The sequence below is a fragment of the Tachyglossus aculeatus genome, unplaced genomic scaffold, assembly GCF_015852505.1.
Source record: "Tachyglossus aculeatus isolate mTacAcu1 unplaced genomic scaffold, mTacAcu1.pri scaffold_78_arrow_ctg1, whole genome shotgun sequence".
Taxonomy (NCBI): Eukaryota; Metazoa; Chordata; class Mammalia; order Monotremata; family Tachyglossidae; genus Tachyglossus; species Tachyglossus aculeatus.
This window is the reverse complement of record NW_024045093.1, coordinates 998944-1018843: the sequence shown is the minus strand read 5'-3', so window position 1 is coordinate 1018843 and position 19900 is coordinate 998944. Positions and strand designations below refer to the sequence as shown.

The 19900-nt window shown below is 42.6% G+C and overlaps 1 pseudogene; it reads right to left on the bottom strand.

The window, feature by feature from the left end:
* Nucleotides 1–10610: 10610 nt before the first annotated feature.
* LOC119924037 lies at nucleotides 10611–11529 on the bottom strand (annotated as a pseudogene).
* Nucleotides 11530–19900: the final 8371 nt, after the last annotated feature.

The following is a 19900-nucleotide window of genomic DNA, read 5'->3' as shown; positions in this document are numbered from 1 at the left end:
TGAATTACTGAAAAACACTGATTAAAATTTATAATGTAGGTGCAAAAGTGAAAACAATGAATTTAATTTCATTCAAAGGGAATTTCAATTTGCTGAGTGATGGTGTTAAAATTAATCAAAATGGAATACAGGTGAGCAAGTCTCACAAAAGAGAAATAAGAGTTACAGGTAATGAGGAAGTATTTGGCTTTTCAGGCAAGTACATTTCATATCTAGCACAAGAAACAAGACATTTAAGACCTTTCAAAGAGGATAAATACCACAAGAGTCAAAAAGTATTGAGTAAAAGAGCATTGCCACTGCAGTATACTCAGAGAAAACAAAATATTAACGAGTACCTGAAAACAAAGACCCAGTACAACAATATACATGTAATAATGTGGAGCCAAAAGGTATCAGAAGCATAAGAAGCTAAATCAGCCAATTATATTTATTGAGCACTTACTATTTGCAGAGCACTGTACTAAGCTCTTGGGAGAGTACAAGACAACAGAACCTAAAGTTGAGACAGAGACTAAGCTCAAATGAAAACAGAGCCCCTCTAATTTACAATTGGCCAAAAACCAGTAACAATACGTGTCTGAAATTGTACCACTCCATAATTACAAATGTTAAATTTTAGTTATTATTATAATAATAATAATGTTATTTGTTCAGCACTTACTATGTGCAAAGCACTGTTCTAAGCGCTGGGGAGATACAAGGTGATCAGGTCATCCCACATGGGGCTCACAGTCTTAATCCCCATTTTACAGATGAGGGAACTGAGGCACAGAGAAGTTAAGTGACTTGCCCAAAGTCACACAGCTGACAATTGGCAGAGCCAGGATTTGAACCCATGACCTCTGACTCCAAACACCATGCTCTTTCCACTGAGCTACGCTGCTTCTCTATGTATTCTAGGGGTCTGGCATAGTGGATAGAGCAACAGCCTGGGAGTCAGAAGATCATGGTTTCCCATCCTGGCTCCATCACTAGTTTGCTGTGTTATCTTGGACAACTCCCTTAACTTCTCTATGCCTCAGTTACCTCATCTGTGAAATGGGGATTGAGCCTGTGAGTCCTATGTGGACCTGGGACTGCATCCAACCTGGTTTGCTTGTATCTATCCCGGCGCTTAATACAGTGCCTGACACATAGTAAGCACTGAACAAACACCAATATTATTATCATTATTTGTGAAATGTATCAAAAATATCAACAATGACTGTGGATTAGGAAATACTGAGGCCTTGGTTAAAAGTGGTAACTGATCTCTTTTAATATAAAGGAAATGTCTGTATTTTTAGATATTAAAATTCCAATTTCCTGAATGTGAAATGCTGATTAGGATTATGGAGAGTGTAGTAGCTAGAATCGAGACTGTTTTAGTAAGCCATCATCATTCTTGTAGCATTGCATTCAAAAAAATTGAATTGGCTTTAAATTTCCTACACTGCCTGTCTAAGATAATTCCTGGTTATAGATTTAGCAGAAAAAGGGACAAAATAATAAGAAAGACTATTTGTCAAAGCTAAACATTTAGGAGAGAGCTCCACTTGGGTTTAGGAAATTTAACACCATGTTTGACAATTGGACTAATCACCACCAGAGTTTTCTTTCTGGAAGCAAGTCTAAGCTACATTTCCAATTAATTTGTAGGCAAAACGGGTGAAGGGGACATTTAGTAGAGATAGGATGTCAAGGAAAAAAAAGCAAGAAGCTCAAGGATATACTGCAGAATGGGCGAGGACATAAGGAGTTTATATCCACTTGTCATTTGGGTGTAAGGATGTCACTATTGAGATTTTTATTGGTCTAAGTGTGACTAACAATTCCTTCCACACTGTGGGCATATAAAGATGCTCCCTTTCCCCCTTTTTGGATATTTGTTAAGTGTTTACTATGTGTCCTCCCTCTGCCCATCCACCAAGCTAGCTCTCTTCCTCCCTTCAAGGCCCTACTGAGAGCTCACCTCCTCCAGAAGGCCTTCCCAGACTGAGCCCCTTCCTTCCTCTCCCCCTCGTCCCCTTCTCCATCCCCCTCATCTTACCTCCTTCCCTTCCCCTCAGCACCGGTATATATGTATATATGTTTGTACATGTTTATTACTCAATTTATTTATTTGTTTTACTTGTACATATCTATTCTGTTTATTTTATTTTGTTAGTATGTTTGGTTTTGTTCTCTGTCTCCCCCTTTTTGACGGTGAGACCACTGTTGGGTAGGGACTGTCTCTATATGTTGCCAACTTGTACTTCCCAAGCGCTTAGTACAGTGCTCTTCACACTGTAAGCGCTCAATAAATACGATTGATTTATTGATTGATTGATGTGTCAGGAACAGTTCTAAGCACCAGGGTAGATACAAGATGGTTAGGTTGGACACAGTCCGTGTTCTACATGGGGCCCATAGCTTTAAACCCCAAGCTCAGCTGGCTGCTGCCCTACCATGTTCAGTTAACAAAGACCTTGTGACTGTGTGTTTTGACAGAGGGCTGAGAACTTAATTCCTGGAGGACAGCTCACTGACCTTCCTCTTTGCAAATCTATAGCTGCAGAAAATAGGAAAGACCACTAAGAGGAGACCCTTTTATTAATGCCTCTCCATCACTCCTTCCAGTCTACAACTTCACAGGTTTCTCTTTGACCTGCAGACAGACATTTAAAGGGGATCCCATACAAGTTCATAGCTCTATTATAATGCTTAGGATTCTCTCTCCTTCCCTCAGAGGAATTTACTTTTTTTTCCTTGAAGCATGTGCCAGAGTAATAATAATGTTGGTATTTGTTAAGCACTGTTCTAAGCGCTGGTGGGGGGAATACAAGGTAATCAAGGTTGTCCCATGTGGGGCTCACAGTCTTAATCCCCATTCTACAGATGAGGGAACTGAGGCCCAGAGAAGTTAAATGACTTGCCCAAAGTCACACAGCTGACAAGCCGTGTAGCTGGGATTAGAGCCCATGACCTCTGACTCCCAAGCGCGGGCTATTTCCACTGAGCCACGCTGCTTCTCAGCCATGCTGCTTCTCAGCCACGCTGCTTCTCAGCCACGCTGCTTAACTCCTGTGTAAAGACACAGATAATCTCCCAGATAACCCCGGGCTTAACTACTTTGAGAAGCAGCGTGGCTGAGAAGCCACCACTATGACTCAAACCCTTGCTGCCTCACTCTCCCTCTGTTTTCTGTCCCACTATCCTTCATTTATGTAAGAAGACAATTTTGTTCTACTTGTTGTGGTCACTGCATTCTCAGACACTTTCTGCCCTTGTAGTAGTAGTAGTAGTAGTAGTAGTAGTAGTAGTAGTAGTAGTAGTAGTAGTAGTTAGACTGCTAACTCCACGTGGGACAGGAACCGTGTCTGATCTGATTAACTTGTATCTATTCCAGCACTTTGTGTCAAACATTGATTTACATAGTTACTATCTATGAAGAGCCTGGAAAAAGTCATGAAATGTGCTGAAGCAACAATTGCCATAAAAATACAAATTATCAACTCTATGGTGATTCCAGTGACAATGTATGGATCTGAAAGCTGGACAGTGAAAAAACGGGATAGGAAGAACATCGATTATTTTTTTAAATGTGGTGTTGGAGAAGGCTTTTGCGAATGCCTTGGACTGCCCAAAAAACAAACAAATGGAGTTCGGATCTAATTAAACCAAAGTGGTCTTTGGAAGGCTAAATGACTCGACATGGATTAGCATACTTTGGACACATAATCAGGAGGACTACTTCTCTGGAGAAGACGTTAATGCTAGGAAAAGTCCAGGGAAATCGTGGAAGAGGCAGACCGGCAGATAGATGAATAAAGACCATAACAACGATAAGCAGAAGAACCATTAGAAAGGTTGTGGATTATGGCAGAGGACAGGACGTTCTGGAGAAAGTATATCCGTGGAGTCACCATGACTCGGAAATGACTCGATGGCACTTAATAATAATGATAAATATGTCAAGCAGTGTTTTACATATAGTAACCCCTTAACAAATACCATAATTAGTAGTAGTAAGTGTAGGCAGTAGTAAGCAGAAAAGCAGCGTGGCTCAGTGGAAGGAGCCCGGGCTTGGGAGTCAGAGGTCTAATCCTGGCCCTGCCAGTTGTCAGCTGTGTGACTTTGGGCAAGTCACTTCACTTCTCTGTGCCTCAATTACCTCATCTGTAAAAGGGGGATTAAGATTATGAGCCCCATATGGGACAACCTGATCACCTTTTATCCCCTACCCACCCCAGTGCTTAGAACAGTTCCTCGCACATAGTAAGCACTTAACAAATACCATCTTTATCATTATTAATAATAGTAGTAGTATTGGTTTAGGGCTCGCTGGGTCTGATGCACTATACAGCCAAACTAGAGACCACACCCAGAAATAGACCTCATCCAACACCTGAGGAAGGAGGACCTAGAAGGTAAGTCAGCAACTCTCCCTGCCCACCACTCCCTCTACACTCATTCTATTCAACTAGCCCACCCCCCAGCCTGTATGACAACTTTGGCCAATGTTCCACGTGGCTCCTACTAAGAGCCAGATATAAGCCTCCTACCTCAGAGGTGAAAGTTGGGAGCCTCCACCACACCTGCCCTCTGTTGGTCCATAAGGTCATAGAGGCTTTGATCAGGGTGGATGGATGCACCCTATAACCTTGGATCTTGTTTTGATTTTTTGTCTGTCTTCTCCTTCTAGACTGTGAGCCCATTGTTGGGTAAGGATCGTCTTTATATGTTGCTGATTTGTACTTTCCAAACCCTTAGTACAGTTCTCTGCACACAGTAAGCGCTTGATAAATATGATTGATTGAATGAATGAATGATTAAAAAGCTCCACAAGATTTGGACTGGACCAGCCACTGTGAAGTTGTTCTAGGCCTGGCCAGGGTCCCGCATCCAGCGCATGTGGAGCATGTCCTTGTCAGATGATGAGTTCAAAGTAGAGAGGCCATTTTTTATGACATTTGTTAAGGGCTAACTATTTTCAAACAGTGTTTTAAGCGCTGGGGTATGTACAGGCCAATTAGGTCAGATGCAGTCCCTGTCTCACATGGGTCTCACAGTCTAAGTAGGTGGGAGAACAGGTATTGAATCCCCATTTTATAGTTGCAAAAACTGAGGCACTGAGAAGTCAAGTGATTTTGCCCAAGATTTACAAAGCAAGCAATTGGCAGAGTCAGGATTAGAATCCGGACCCTCTGACTCCTAGTCCTGTGCTCTTTCTGCCAGGGCACACATCTTCCCTACTTCCCCTGATCAATTCTATGGGCAATAGGTAAGTTTGAAACTGTTAGTGAGACAAGAGTCCATGCTCAAGACAGACCACAGGGGAAACTGTGGGAGGGTCTTGGAAACTGTAAAACTGAGGAGTTGGAGAATGGAATTTCTAGCTGTAGTTCTGGTGGCCGGGAACAGAGGATTCTTTTGAGTCTTTCTTCTTCTCCCTTTCCTTCCCCACACTGAAGGTCACTTGTCACAGAGATAGAACTACAATTCCCACTGTCACCACCAACCTGCTGGAACAGGATGTCCTGATGTTGCCGCCTTCCCTTACTCATTCCAGTGACTCATTCTAGAGCCTTCTCTGGAACATTGTGACTAGCCCCAACTCTACAGGGGGCTGGGCTATCGTTCTGAGCTGGGTTAGGGAGCACTGGGAAGTTTATCAGGCCTCCAGCTGACCTTGTCTCTTGGTCATCTGAACTGAAACTGTTAATGGTCTTTTGGCTTAATCTTCCCTGTCCATTCCTTTATGCCTGAGTATCTGAGAGGCCACCTCTGGGCATATGCTTAGTGACCTTTACTGACCCCCTCTGCATAGGCAGCAGGGTTTTCCTGACCCCAGAGGTCAAAAATATGCAAGTCATGGGTGACCAGTTTCTGTTTATGTCTCTCAGGCTGGTGACAATATTAAATGCCAGGTAGTTGTGGTAAGAAACTTTTTTTTCACTTTCACCGATGCTCCCATCTATCTTTCTCTCCTTGGGTTGGTCATCCCTAAGTCTCTTCCCTCCACTCCAACTCTTTCCTCCCTTCCCTCCAGCTCTAGGACACTAACAATCATCTCCTATCACCTTTCCTCCAGCCAGTCAGTGGTATTTATTGAGTGCTTACTATATGAGAGTACTGCACTAAGCTTCTGGGAGAGTACAATATAACAGAGTTTGTAGCCACATTCCCTGCCCACAGTGAGATTACATTTGGAAACAACATGTCTCTTGCCCTTTCTTCCCCTTCCTTTCTCTGTTCTAGTTTCAGCACCTCATCATGAGCTTTTCTCCGGAGGTGAACTGTGGAAAAAATGGGAAGAGTGAGAAAGCAAGTAGGAGTTGAGAATCTTTTGACTCAAACCAAACATTTTCCATTCATTTTAAGAGGCTGTCTTTAGTGTGTGGGGGAATGAGAGGTGTGAGAGAGAGAAGAAAAGGAAGACTTGAATCTGTTCTGAAGGAGGGGCTAGAGGTAAAGTAGAGCAACACTTTCACACAGGTGCCTCTGCCACCCAGATTATCCAAAGATTCCCCAAGACAGGTCATGCAAACCTAGTTCCAGTGTTATGATTCTGTTCTTGTCGCAGCATCAATTGAACCAATTGGTGGATTATGTGGGTTATCTGGGGCTCGGTCTTTCTAACCATTATCTATCATTTTGAAAACCCTGGGGATGGTCAGTTCCTAACCTGGGTAGGGCCTGGATAGAGGGATAGAATGCCTCATGATCCCGGGCCTGCCATGCCTATAAGGAATTCAACAGAGTCACATTAGCAGACAGAGCCCTCTCTGCCTAGGGAGAATCCTTTCACGGTCAATGGTGTTTACTGAGTGCTTACTGTGTGCAGAGCACTAAACTAAAAGCTTGAGAGAATACAGCGTAACAGTAACCATACATATTCCCTGCACACAATGAGCTTTCAGTTTGGAAGTCTCTTCTCCAATAGCTGGCTCCTCCAACGAGGAGGACCATTTTGATGGCAGCCCAGAAACCCATCCACACACCAGAGATCACCTAGCAGGACTCAGGCTTCCACTGCACCTCTATCCTGTAAGTGACCAAGAACTGTTTTACCAGTGGAATGGTTTCCTCTGGAATTAGAGGAAATGATTTTGCCTTTTGCACCCTCCTGGCTTTTTTTTAATGGTATTTGCTATGTTCTTACTGTGTGCCAGGCAGTATACTGAGCCCTGGGGAAGGTACAAGCTAATCAGGTTGAACACAATCTATGTGCCACAAGGGGCTGCCAGTCTTAATACCCATTTTACCAATGAGGTAACTGAGGCACAGAATAGTGACTTGCTCAGGGTTACATAGCAGAGAAGTGGTAGAGCAGAAATTAGAACCCAGATCCTCTGACACCCAAGCCTGTGCTCAATCCACTAGACCATGCTGCTTCTGAGCTATTCCAAGTTCTCAAAAAGTTTGGCTGATGATACCAGCCTGGGCCATTAGTCCTTCCTACCTCCTCAGAGTTTCACGGTGTCAGTTAGGGTAACTAATTCTCTCCCAACTCTCAATTATGTAGACTACTCCATCATCTAGGATGAGATTTTGCACCAGGGGAGACAGTCTCCATTTTTGAGCAAGGCTGTGAAGCATGATGGGAAGTCTCAATGCCTTGGTCACCACCTCTGGATAGAGCCCCACCTTCCCTCTGAAATGCTTCACTGTAGATGGCACCATCATCCTTCCCATCTCACAAGCCTGCAACCTTGGTGTCATCCTTGACCCCATGTCTCATTCACCCCACACATACAATCCATCACCAACACCTGCAGGTCTCACCCCCACAACATCGCCCAGATCCGCCCTTTCCTCTCCATCCAAACCGTTATCTTGCTGACTCAATATCTCATCCTATCCCGACTAAATTACTGCTTCAGCCTCCTCTCTGGTCTCCCATCCTCCTATCTCTCCCTGCTTCACTCTATAACTTCATTCTGCTGCCCGGATTATCTTTGTATACAAACGCTCTGGGCATGTCACTCCCCTCCTCAAAAATCTCCAGTGGTTGCCTGTTAACTATGAACCAAGCAAAAAATTCCTCACTCTCGGCTCCAAGGCTCTCCATCACCTCGCCCCCTCCCACCTCACCTCCCTTCTCTCTTACAGCCCAGCTCGCACCCTCTGCTCCTCTGCCCCTAACCTCCTCACTGTGCCTCATTCTCACGCGTCCCACTGTCGACCCCCGGCCAATGTCCTTCCCCTGGCCTGTAATGCCCTTCCTCCACACATCCGCCAAACTAGCTCTCTTCCTCCCTTCAAAGCCCTACTGAGAGCTCACCTCCTCCAGGAGGCTTTCCCAGACCTAACCACCTTTTTCCTCTCCTCGCCATCCCCCAGCCTTACATCCTTCCCCTTCCCACAGCACTTGTATTTATTTGTACAGATTTGTTACTCTATTTTACTTGTACATATTTACTATTCGATTTATTTTGTTAAAGATGTGCATATAGCTATAATTCTATTTATTCAGATGATTTTGACACCTACATGTTGTTGCTTTTTGGCTGTCTCCCCCTTCTAGACTGTGAACCCGTTGTTGGGTAGGGACCGTCTCTATATGTTGCCGACTTGTACTTCCCAAGCGCTTAGTACAGTTCTCTGCACACAGTAAGCACTCAATAAATACGATTGAATGAATGAATGAATGAATGCTTCTAAACTTGATCAATCAAATGCTTAATAATTCCTTGGGTCTTCTTTTGTGATGGCACTTGGAACCAATACATTCTCTATCAAGTAATAGCTTATGTCCCTGAGAGAAAAGTAAAAACCAATTGACAAATTCATCCCTTTCCTTGTTCTTCTCTTGCCACCACAAGCACCTCTGTCTTTTCCTTTTCTCTCTTTTTTTTAAATGGTATTTGTTAAGTGCTTATTATGTGCCAGGCACTGTAGTAAGTACTGAGGTTGAAACAACATAATCAAGTTGGACACAGTCCCTGTCCCTCATGGGCTCAAAGCCTGAATCTCCATTTTACCGATGAGAGAACTAAGGCACAGAGAAGTGAAGTGCCTTGCCCAAGGTCACACAGCCAATAAGTGGAGTATCCAGGATTAGAACCTGGATACTCTGCCTCCCAGGCCTGCATTCTTTCCAGTGTCACGCTACCTCTCACAGTGGACCCAGACTGGTTTCTAACAGCTCTCATTTTCATGATCTGATGCATACTTATTCATTCATTCATTCATTCATTCATTCATTCAATCGTATTTATTGAGTGCTTACAGTGTGCAGAGCACTGTACTAAGCGCTTGGGAAGTACAAGTTGGTACTTGGTAACTTGGTAACATATAGAGATGGTCCCTACCCAACAGCAGGCTCACAGTCTAGAAAGGGGAGACAGACAACAAAACAAAACATATTAACAAAATAAAATAAATAGAATAGTAAATATGTACACGTAAAATAGAGTAATAAATATGTACAAACATATATACAGGTGCTGTGGGGAGGGGAAGGAGGTAAGGCGGGGGGATGGGGAGGGGGAGGAGGGGAGAGGAAGGAGGGGGCTCAGTCTGGGAAGACCTCCTGGAGGAAGTGAGCTCTCAGTAGGGCTCTGAAGGTAGGAAGAGAGCTAGCTTGGCGGATGTGCAGAGGGAGGGCATTACACACCAGGGGGAAGACATGGGCCGGGGGTCAATGGCGGGACAGGCAAGAACAAGGCACAGTGAGGAGGTTAGTGGCAGAGGAGTGGAGGGTGCGTTCTGGGCTGTAGAAGGAAAGAAAGGAGGTGAGGTAGGAGGTGGCAAGGTAATGGAGAGCTTTGAAGTCCAGAATGAGGACTTATGCAAACTTCGATCCCTCAAATTGGACAGTGACCTATTTAAGCCACTTTATTTGGGCTGAGATAGTTTGCCAAGCAGTCCCAATGTCTCTGATTTGATCTTGGGCTCCTCCAAGTTGTTTTTGTTTTCTGATTTGCTTAATCTAGTGCAGAATCAATGAATGAAAGAACACTTGGAATGCCTTCATAGCTAAGTATCATGATATGCATGTGGAATGTTATCATGGATCATTATTCCTAATCTCCCTCTCTGATTGTTGATTGGCAAAACAATTAGCATTGATTTGTTTTGAAATTCACAGGGAATTCCCATTTTCTATGACCTGCTTTGCAGGAATCAAATTAGTAAACATCCCATTTTACTGTTAATGAATATGTTATGTCTGGTACAAAGTGATATTAGATGGGGCTATGGGAAAAGGAATGGTAAAAAGACAACACTCTGTTGCTAAATATACATTTATTTTATTCTTTAAACTAGAACAGGTCTGACGGTGTGCTACTGAGCAGGCTCCTCTCATTTCTCCTCATTTGAGGTGAGAGAAGGATAAAAAAATAAATGAGAGCAGCCGCAACAGGAACAAAACCAGCTCTTTAACATGTAAAGATTGCTAAATAAGCTGAAGTGAGAATGAATACCTCTACAGCTAAGAAACTCTTTAGTAGATCATGTAGTGGTATTTCAGCACCTACTGAATGCAATACACTACAATGAGCTTTTGGGAAATACAACAGATATATGAGACGTGCTTCACTGAGCTTTGAATGCTCTATACATTTTTCCTAAAAAAGTTACCTGAAATCCATGCTTGCCACTTCCCTTGTACAAATATTACCATTTTCACAGGGTGATGCCTATTTATCTTCAGAAGTCAGTTTTCTGCTCCATAGCTTCCTGATGGCATTTTTCATCTGGACATTTCTCAGGGTGTAGATGAGGGGGTTTAGCATAGTGGTTATAATCGTATAAAATACTGCAATAGCTTTATCCAAGGGGAAGGTGAAGGCAGGCCGCATATATATAAACATACACGGAATGAAGAACAGGATGACAATGGTGATGTGGGAGGTGCAGGTGGAGAGCGCTTTGCGCCTACCCTCTTTACTGTGTGTTTTCAAGGAGCGCAGGATCACGACATAGGAAATCATCAACATGATGAAGTTTAATAGACAGATCAACCCACTGTTGGTGACTACAAAGAGGCCGAGGGTGTGGGTGTCCATGCAGGCAAGTTTCAGCAAAGTGTTCAAATCACACATGAAGTAATCGATGACATTGGGGCCACAGAAGTGTAAATTTATCATGAAGAGAATCTGGATGGTCGCGTTCACCAGGCCCCCCATCCAGACAACCCCTATCAGCACACCGCACATGCGCCAGTTCATGATGGTCGTGTAATGCAGAGGCTTACATATTGCCACACAACGGTCATAGGCCATCACTGTGAGGAGAATAACTTCGGCCCCACCAAATTAATGTTCTCCAAAGACCTGAGTCATACAGCCTTTGAAATCGATGGTTTTCTTCTCACAGAGAAAGTCGATGATCAGTTTAGGTGTGTTGACAGAAGAGTAGCAGTATAAATGACAAATAGGCCAGGAAGAAATACACGAGGTAGTCCAAAGTCTAACTGGCAGTTATGGTTACCACAATGATCATATTTCCCACCATGGTGATGATGTAGTTGATTAAAAAGACAACAAAGATGACTTTCTGCAACCTTGGATTCGGTGTAAGTCCCAATAGAATGAATTCTGTGACGTTGTTTTCCATTACCCATCAACTCAGGATAGGCAATGAAGGTACAGGTGAGAGCTGCAGATTCTGTATAGAGAATGATGACCTTGGCTAGTTTTGCTTTGAAACGATCAAGTTACAGAACCCAAAGTACCACATCTAGCATCTTGTCAACTTTCTCCGAACCCCAGGGCAAGATGTGAAAGTATTTACTGTACTCAGTTCATGCAGTGGAAAATTGAAGCAGATCAGGTTAATGTAACTTAACTCCTCAAAGCCGATGGGCAATTACTCTGCTCACTTCAAAGACTTATTGAAGGTACATCTCCTCTAAGGGGCCTTCCCTGACTAAACCCCCCTTTTCTATTCTCCCTATCCCTTCTGCATCACCCTGACTTGATCCCTTTATCCATCCACCCTGCCCATCCCCATAGCACTTATATAGATTTCTGTAATTCATTTATATATGTTAATATCTGTCTCTCCATATAGACTGTAAACTCAGTGTGGGCAGGGAGTGTCTATTTATTGTACTCTCCCCAGTTAGTACAGTGCTCGGTACACAGTAAGCACAGTAAGCACTCAATAAGTAATGATTAAATGAATGAATGAACTTACCCAGAGGTGTCCTAAAAGGTCAGTGATGGAGTTGGCAACACAGTCAATATCTTCAGAGCCTTTTTGATGTAGTCATCTCTGAAGTACACTCTGCTTGATTTTCATGCCCTTTTCAATAGACAAGCTCAGTAATTCTGACTATTCTTGTCTCAAAAATGCCAACTGATAATCACATTCACATTACCCTTAAGAGAAAAGTGTATTAGGCTGATAGTTCAGAACTTTCTAAAATCCTACTGGGAAGAGGATGATAAACCAAATGTTTAGCAGACAAGAGACCTACAACCTTTTGTATTCTCCTGATGCTGTTCTACGATTGTTTCTCCTCTTATGGCAGCCCTAGGTTTCTTCCTCTTCCTTATGGGATCAGTGAACATATATTTTCCAGAAAAAGAAGAAATGACAGTTCTGCCAAGGAAACAGATTGTAGGTAACCCAGGAACTCACATAGAAACATGAAATACACAATTAACCCAAAATTTAATATAAAACAATAGCAGACTCCCTTCCCAGTGATAGGAGTGGTAATTGCTACCTCTCCAACTTCTACTGATGGTAGGGCCAAGCTTGAAGTCTCTGTTATAAGTTTTAATGCATAGATATTGGTACAAACAAAATATTGGAAGGTGGTATCCAACCTTTCAAAAACAATCAAGCTCTGGGAAAAGACTTGAATAGTGGCTGTAGGCAGGAATTGTGTCTGCCTGTTGTTATACTACACACTCCCAAGTGGTTAGTACAGTGCCTTGCACACAGTAAGTGCTCAATAATTATGATTGATTGATTGGTAGTCCTGTTTTGTAAGGTATTTTTAAATACTTACCATGTGCCAGCACCGTACTAAGTGCTGGGGTAGGTACAAGCTGATCAGGCTGGACTCAGGCCCTCTCCCACATGAGGCTCACTGTCTTAATTCCCATTTTACAGGGTCCAAGTTCCCACAGCAGACACGTGGCACAGCTAGGATTAGAATCCCAGTCCTTCTGATTCCCAGCCAATGCTCTATCCACTAGGCCACACTGCTTCCTAGGTCCTTGGTGGCAAATGCACAGTAGCCCTGCTGGAACAAGGAAACTCAGATAGGTCTCGATGTGGACAGTGAGTAGATGGGAATGGATTTAGGAAGCTATCAAGCTGGGGGGCTCAGCAAAGTGACATCACCAAGATTAATACTACTACTAATAATAACAACAATAACAACAATAGTGGTATTTGTTAAGCATTACTCCATGCTAGGCACTACACTAATGCTGGGGTGGATACAAGCGAATCGGGTTGGACACAGCCCCTGTCCAACCTGAGGCTTACAGTCTCAATACTCATTTTACAGATGAGCTAACTAAGGCCCAGAGAAGTGAAGTGACTTGCCCAAGGTCACACAGAAGACAAGTGGCAGAGCCGGGATTAGAACCCATGACCTTGGTTGATAAAAATGGCAGCGGGTTAAAGACTACTGACCACAAAATAGGAAATGCATCAACATCTCTGAGCTCCTGATAATCAAAACAAAATATTTGTTTACAAAATCCTGCCAAGGGATTTATAGTTCAAGCTAGGTTAGGAAGATAAGCAATGGTGGGATATCAGAGTGGAAGAGATCAGGTACATGCTGAATGTCACAGTCTAAAGGCAAGGGAGAACAAGGAGGGAATTGCCATTTTACAGAGGAGGACTCAGAGGGACAGAGAAGTGAAGTGACTTGCTCAAGTTCACCCAGAAGACAAGTGGCAGAGTTAGGTTAAAACTCAGGTCCTATGACTCTCAATCCCATACTCTTTCCATTAGGCCACACTGCTCCCAGTTGCAATATGTTTTAAAAAGAAACATTTCAAGTCAGTATCAGGTGAATGTAAATAAGACCTAGAAATATACTCGAATACTTTTTGAGCTATACGAAGAGAATCTATTTGTAGACACCACCAAAAATATTATAGAGTAATGATGAAAATGTGGTTGTTTTAATGTGAATGCAAAATAAAAATCAGGAAGGCTGGAAAACTTACACTAGTCAGATTTGTTGATGCTGAAAAGGTCTGAAGGAGTGAGGCTTTATCCTATCTTTCCACTTACCTCTTCACATGGTAAAGTCCTTTACAGATGAAAGACAAAATAGGGCTTTAAAGCAGAAAGTTCAGATTGTCTAGCCACAAAGTCATCAGTCAGGAATTCATTTTAATAAATCTTCTAGGGGAAATGCATTTGGTGGTAGAAATTCACATCCTGTTCACCAGACCTCTTTGCTCATTAAGGAGACAGGACAATGAATAGACCAGGGAGGACATTCTGAACATCCCCTTTTCAAATCTATAACCACAAAAGAGGAAAAAATTGGAGTTAATAGTTCTCCCTCCAGCCCCACTCTCAAATTGCTCTTACTCAGATTATTCTTTGGGTTACAGAATGACATTTAAAGTTGCCTCTACAGGAGTGTGGAGACCTATTGTAATACTTAGGGATCTGAGTCTCTGTAGAATTTCTTACCTCCCTTTCTGGTAGGGTCTTTATGCCAAAAGCAATAGGCTTAAGGCTTAAGCCTTATGTGAATTTGGCTAGCTCTTTGGGAAAATACCTGTGTCCTTGACTAATTGGTTCTTTTCATTACGAGCCTTGTCTTATAACAGGTTCTTGGTTACTTTCTTGAAAGTGGCACTGGTTATTATGTAGACTCTGACATTAACTCCCATCATGGGGGCAGGGGATGAGAGGGCTCAGCACCCTGTGGATATGTTTTGAACAATAACAACCCAAGGTTGCATCATTTGACTGGACTGTCCCTGATGCTATGTCTATTCTGTGAGTTCAGAGAAGATTGCTGCAGTCCCCCAATGAATTTATTATCTTCCATGTGAGCCTAACTGGGGTTCAGACTCTGAAGAGACTCTTGGGGATGAAAACATCAGCAAGGTGAATTCCTACTGTGGACAAAACATCTGCCAGCGGTTCATCCAACACTGAAGTTCACAAAAGGGGTTCATTGAAAGGTGCACTTCCCTTGAGAGCTTTTGATAGATTAGAGAGCCTTCCAATCTCTGCCATTCAGAATGGCAGAGCCGCCCCAGGTGATTGACAGCTGCTGCTGGGAAGTCCCCCAAGTCTTCCTTCCTACCCAGTTTAGAAATTCCCAGCAATGAGGAGCCTCTATATCTGCAGGCTGGACCAGAAAAGAGAGGCAATGGACAGACCACCTAGATAGATAATAGTAATCATTATGGTATTTATTAGGCTCTTACTCTGTGCCAGACACTGTATTACGTGCTGGGGTGGGTAGAAGCAAATCGGATTGGGCACAGTCCCTTGTCCAACTTGGGGCTCACCCACATATTTGGTCTTTTAGTTGTCACTACAGTGAATCTTAATCTTTGCAATACTTCTTGTCTCTCATTTTGTCATTTTAGCTTCCTGGAAATCTCTCAGGTCTGAGGGGAGATGCCAAGCTCTTTCACTTGTACTACCCACACCACTGTTATCTTATTTTTTGTACATTTCATCTTTGTGTGTGTTTGTAACCTACATCCACCCTGCCCATCAATGAGTGGCAGCAGTATTTTATTCTATTATAAGCCCCATGCTAAACCCCTAAACATACATTCTGAGAAATTCATAAGTGAAAAGCATCATGGAAGAGGTATGGTGCAGGAAAGTGACTGCTATCATCCATAAATGTCTCAATACCAAATTAATTTATTGGTATTTGGAAAAATTTGCTAAAATAGATTTTCTGTTGATTTTTTGAGGAGAAATTTCCCCACTATTGATCAAGAGGATGCTGGACACTGAAATAACTAGATCATACATGCAGACAAGCACAGTCACCTTTCTCTCCCAAGTTTCATGTTCATATTAATGTCAGTCTCCCCATCTAGACTGTAAGCTCATTATGGGCAGGGAATGTGCCTACCAATTCTCCTGTATTACACTCTCCCAAGTGCTTAGAAAAGTGCCCTGCACACACTAACCACTCAGTAAATACGATTGTTTGATTGATTGATTGTTGGCAGAGAGAATGGGTGATCCAAGAGTCATGTCAACGAAGTCAAGTCTTCTCCATGTTCGGTAGCTGTCACAAGGGAGTAGTGGAGAACACCTTCCCTGCCCCTAAACCTGGATTCAGAGATGCTGAGATGTTTTAATTCTCTTGGGGGAATGATTTGGGCTGGGAAATAGATAGGGAGGGTTAGGGCTGCGGTGATTTGCTCCAGCTGTCCTTAGCTCCTCCAAAATGTCCGAGACTTAGCCTTTTACCTCATTGATTTTTCGATGCTTTGAGAGGCCTTACTTTGGCCAGCAAGCGGCCAGGACCTGCTGGTTGTGAGTGGCCAATCAATTCTCTGAAGTAACCAAATGCAAACCTCCTATAGAGATGGAGAGGGATAGAAGGAAGAGTTGAGATGTTCTTTCAAGCAAGAGAGGAAGAATCAAACTTTACTTGTAAACTCCAATTTCAAATTTTGCTTACAAATGGGTCTCCAAATTTTAGATCCTGCTGGACATGTTCCCTCTAGTTATTTTTAGCATATCCCATGGCTTGCTGGAAAGAACCCGGGCTTTGGAGTCAGAGGTCATGGGTTCAAATCGTGGCACTGACAATTGTCAACTGTTCGACTGAGCAAGTCACTTCACTTCTCTGTGCCTCAGTTACCTCATCTGTAAAATGGGGATTAAGACTGTGAGCCCCCCGTGGGATAACCTGATCACCTTGTAACCTCCCCTGCACTAGGAACAGTGCTTTGCACATAGTAAGCGCTTCGTAAATGCCATTATTATGATTAATATCTCAAGAGCCCAATTCTCCCTTCCTGCTGATCCTGGTACCAGGTCATACTTGTCAGTTCCTTGCACTCACTACCGAGTCCCCAAAAGGGTATGGCCTCCACGGCATCCCCAGCAGGATACATACAAAATAGTAATGATAATGCTAATTGTGATATTTGTTAAGGGCTTACTATGTGCCAGGCACTGTACTAAGTACATATGCAAATCAGGTTGGATGCTATCCCTTTCTCATGTATGGTTCACAGTCTCAATCCCCATTTTACAGATGAGGTAACTGAGGCTCAGAGAAGTGAAGTGACTGTCCCAAAGCAGCAGACAAGTGGTGGAATATGTTGAAATGATATTAACTATTTGACCAGCAGTAGGTATGTGACAGACAGAGAAGGAGGTGAGGGGGGGTGTTATTTGCCTAAGAGGTATTTGATTGGATTATGGATGTACCTGGGTTCCCCTATCTAATTGACCTCCATCTTGTTAAAGGGGGTGATTTACAAGTTGCTAATGAGTCTTGCTAATGAGTTGACAAATCCTTTGGAAGATTTCTCAGTTCTAGAATGCAATCTGAAGCAACCTGGGAGGGCTTGGGTTCTAAACCTGGCTTTTCCACTTGTCTGCTTTGGGTCCTTGGGTAAGTCACTTTTCTGTGTCTCAGTTACCTCATTTACAAAATGGGGATCATGTCTGTGAGCCCCATGTGGGATGTGGACTGTATCCAACCTGATTAGCTTGTACTTACCCCAGCACTTATTACAGTGCCTCTATATACTGTGATTCATTTATTTATTTATATACCTATTTATTTATTTCTACTAATGTCTGTCTCCCCATCTGGACTATGAGCTCTTTGTGGGTAAGGAATGTTTCTGCTTGTTGTTTTACCATACTCTCCCATGTCCTTAGTTTAGTATAGTGCTTTAGACACAGTAAGCACTCAATAAATACAATTGAATGAATTAATGAATGCCTGGCATACTGTAAGCACCAAAAAATACCATTAAAAAATAAAACATTACAAAACAAAAGAAAAAAACCAAACTCTACAACTTCTTACCTCTTTTCACCAAGACATAGTAGAGCATATAGGACGTGGTTTCAGCCAGTCAGGAAATCATATTTATCGAGTACTTACTGTGTGCAGAGCTCTTAACTTAGCGCTTGGGAGAGTAAAATATAACATTACAACAGACACATTCCCTGCGCACAATAAGCTTAAAGTCTAGAGGGGGAGACAGACATTAATATAAATAAAATTATAGATGTGTATGTAAGTTTTGTGGGGCTGGGAGGGAGAAAGAATAAAGGGAGCAAGTCAAGGTGATGCAAAATTGAGTGGAAGAGTAAAGGAGAGATTAGTCAGGGAAGGTCTTTTGGGAAGAAATGTAATTTCCATGACACTTCAAAGAGGGGGAGAGTAATTGCCTTTTGGATATGAAGAGGAAGGGCATTCCAAGCCAGAGGCGAAATGTGGGTGAGAGGTCGATTGTGAGATAGATGAGACTGAGGTACAGTGAGAAAGTTGACATTAGTAATAGGAGAATGAAGACTTCAGGAAGATCCCAAGTGACCTGGGGCCTTGTGAGTTTTGAAAGACCACTTTAATGGGACACCATCTCTACTGCTGACTGATTCTCATTCTTAAGTGGATGTTATCTACATAGACCTTCAGTGTAGATGAGCTGGCATTTCTGAGCAATATTTTCATCCATGCATTCTGTCAGAATTAATGCATTATTTTTGGCTAAATCCATGTAATACCCTTGAGAACCCACAGGTTCTCTGTGGATGTGAAATATTCGTTCCCCACAAAATGTGATAACTGGGGGCCAAGGGTTGGGTAGGCTTGGGAATAGAACAGGGAACATCCAAGAATACGACTGGTGAATCTGGACTAAGCTGTCCAACAGAAAGACTTGCCAATCAGGCAAGCAGGAAGGCAAGGTTAGAGTGCAAGCCCAACTTTTGCCTGAATTTAAAGAGAAATCTGTTAGAGAACAAAATAGAACATTCAGTAAAACCAAGTGGATTTACCATGCATAATAAGACCAAATGTTAAATCAACCTGGAATGGATTAGTTTTAATAGTGGATGTGCTCTCTTCATCTTTGTTTTTGTTTTCTGAACTGATAATTTTGCTTCCTGTTGCCAAGATGTAATACTGGCTATTTTCCTAGGGGAGCATTCTATTTTTCAGATTCAACTCTTTTGTCCTCTAGATTGTAAGCTTGTTGTGGGCAGTGAATGTGTCTACCAACTTTGCTCAGAGGAAGTGCTCAATAAATATCATTGATTGATTTTGTCTATTAACAATGTTATCAACCTGAAGTGCCCGCTGATGCTGTCTTCACTTGAGAAATGTATGAAATCAGAGGTGCAAGTCAGGCAAGCAAGTGAGCAATATCTTTTGCTTGAAATACATAGATAAATGAGCTGGAAAATTTCCCTCCAAAATTATCTGAAAATTTTTCTCAGCTATCTCCTCTAAATCACCAGTGGATATTTGATTGCAAGGTTCTGGTGATTGGCAATTTGATGATGATCATAAGGGGAACAGAAATGATTTCTCTTTTGGTATCAAAATCCAGTGAAAATGTGTTTTTCCTTTCCTGTATCTCTACTCATTTTTCTAAAGCAAAATTCAGTTTGGCATCATCTTGGGCAAACCTTCTGCAAGGAGAGACTGGTCATACTCTCATGAGGCTGATTGGACAGAATGTCATGAGGTTCTTGAATATCTGCAGAATCCAGTTTAAATGTGAGAAGAGAAACAGTGAACCTAATGACTCTGCTTCAGTGCAGACCTAAAGCAAGGATGGACAAATCGAGTCAGGTAGAGACGTTTGTCACAGTCCGGGCAAACTATATTCTTTCTGACTGACCTGGAGAAGTCACCAAGTTTTTAGTGCACTTAGAAGTCCTCCTTCATAAAGGATCCAGATGTTCTGAGAGGAGGATCTTGAACTAATATTGCAGAGAAAGATTGGCAATCAAAGGAAATTGGACTAAAACACATTGCTGC